General features: G+C 39.9%; 1 pseudogene; it reads right to left on the bottom strand.

Moving 5' to 3' along the window:
- Positions 1 to 1517: 1517 nt before the first annotated feature.
- Positions 1518 to 2163, bottom strand: LOC123937165 (annotated as a pseudogene).
- Positions 2164 to 2398: the final 235 nt, after the last annotated feature.

Below are 2398 nucleotides of genomic sequence, written 5' to 3'. Positions count from 1 at the left end.
TCTGTTTCTTTGTTCAACAAATATCTATTGATTTCCTGTTATTTGCTAGACACTGATTCAAGCACTGGGGTATGTTAATAAACAAGAGAAGGCATTACCTTTAGGAGGCTTATCTTCTAGTAAGGAAGGAAAACAGTAGACAAATAAGAATTCCATTTATTTATTTATTTATTTAATAAATAATTTTTTTTTTATTTATTGTGCATTGGTTCATTTATTGTGCATTGGTTCACAACCCTATCAGGAGCTTAGCAGGTATACTTGAAAGTGGCCCTCATACTCGGAGGGCAGGGAAAGACCAAAGAAAGGGGCAGACCATTCTAATTGGGAAGTGGCAGTTTTACTAAGCAAAGGGAACTTACATACAGGGCTTTTTGTGGGTGGCAGCAAGACAAATGGGCTCCTGCACCCACCTACCAAATCTTAAAAAAAATTTGAATAGGGGCCTTAATGGGTTCAGTCACATATATCATACAGGGGTTCTTGATACCACATGCCTGTCTAAAGGCTCTATCTTTGGAGCAGCATTTGGGGGCAGGAAAAGCTAGTGGAACCCATATTCCAAGGATAGGCAAGGGAATGAAGATGTCGGGGCCTACTAAGCTCACGGGAATTTGACAGTCAGGTCTTTTTGATGATGTTTCTCAACATTGTGAAGTAGTGACAGTGCTAAGAAGAAAAAATAAGCATGGTAAAGTGATATAAATTAGTGGATGAGTCAATATTTTGGAAAAATGACCAGAGAAGTCCTCTGTGGGGAGGTGTTATTAGAGCACAGGCCTGACTGAAGCTGGAAACAAACCTAGTAAACAAGGGGAGACAGATGGAAAAGATGGGGAAGAAGTTTTGCTAGATGTAGACAATGAAATGCAAGAAAGGCTACGTACTAAAATGAGGTGAGGCATAGGAGAAGAAATTAGAGTAGTAGAAGTGTAGGCTAGTAGAGTAGGCTAGTTTACGTGAAGCATCATAGTTCATGATTAGAACTTGGTATTTTATTTAGATTATGATGTAAAATCATTGGAAGTTTGACATTAGGCACTTGGCAGGATACGTGTTCTATTTCACATGGTTCACTCTTGCTTTTGGGAGAACATAAAGCTATGGTGGGGTAAAGTTAGTTAGGGTCAGGGTTCATTGGTCCTTGACCAAACTGCTTTAATATCCATTCTTTCCTTTCTCAAGTTCTGCCTTCGTACTATATTTTCTAGGCTTTTTTATGAGACAGCTGGGTGAGACACTGACAAGTGGAGGGAAGAGAGAAGCCAGGACAGTTTTTCAATCTTCTTTCTTTCTGCCTCATCACGGACAATGAGCTGAGTGAATTATGGTGGTTCTACTTTTCCTGGCATCAGTAGTGAGTATACTTTTGTGCTCTGATTATGGCTCTTATTTTTTTCCCATCCACCAAGAAACTATAACTTTATTAATAATAGAAATACTATACAAATTTCAAACCAAGCTGCTGTTATTCTTTTAAAACAGCAAAAGAAAAAAAAGTCCTTATTTTCAGACGGTTACATTGCTAACTCTGTAATAACACTTACAGTATCATTACTGTAGTTCTTCAGGAATGGGATTGCCTTTGATTTTGACATATCAGTTTGTGACATGACCCATTCTATGTCCTTAACCTCCACACCTGTTTCATCAACCTTTTCCTTTTCACTCTCCTCTTGTACCATTGGAGTCTATGTGTTTTCTTGAATGTCTGAGACAGCTTCACCTTGAAATTGAATTTCTCTGTACTTGCTAGTTGTGCCTGCTGAGATAAATCTTTGATCTTGTCTTCCCCCAAAACTATGTAGGTATCTGAAGCTGGGTTCTTGCAGACATCTGGTTTTGTGATGACAAAGAAGATATTCTTAGATTTCCAGATAGTGACTCTCCTAACTCCTGTAACCTGTCAAAAACCCAGTTTGGACATAGCCTTCTGTGCCTTCTTTTCACTTTAGCTCTGTTTTGCTTTACTGACCAGTTCTTCATTGATTTCAGCTGTGGCTGCCAGCTGGGCTTATTGTGTGGTCGCCTGTGTGGAATCCTGTTCCTCAAGCTCTGGTACTGATTCATCACTGTCAGATTCTCTTCCAGACCCTGTCTCAGCCTGAGGCCCTGGCAACTCCTGCTCTTAGCAGGCATTGTTTCTGTGGCTTCACCAGGCATTGCATTTTGTGCAGTGAGTGTAGAACCAAGACGGTGGAAGAAAAAGAGTGAGTCATACCTCTTCTTTTTTGAACCTCAACCTATGATATGGGTAGGGATTCTCCAATGTGATTTGTTTGTCTAGTTGGACCCTGAACTGAGTGAAACAAGAAGCAAAGCTAAAGCAGGAATACTGTCGCAAGACTAGTCCAGTAATCTAGGCAAGAGAAGAAGAAGTTGTACAAGTTATTGTCAC

The sequence above is a fragment of the Meles meles genome, chromosome 2 (genome assembly GCF_922984935.1).
Source record: "Meles meles chromosome 2, mMelMel3.1 paternal haplotype, whole genome shotgun sequence".
In the NCBI taxonomy this organism is placed as follows: Eukaryota; Metazoa; Chordata; class Mammalia; order Carnivora; family Mustelidae; genus Meles; species Meles meles.
This window is presented reverse-complemented; position numbering and strand designations above follow the sequence as displayed.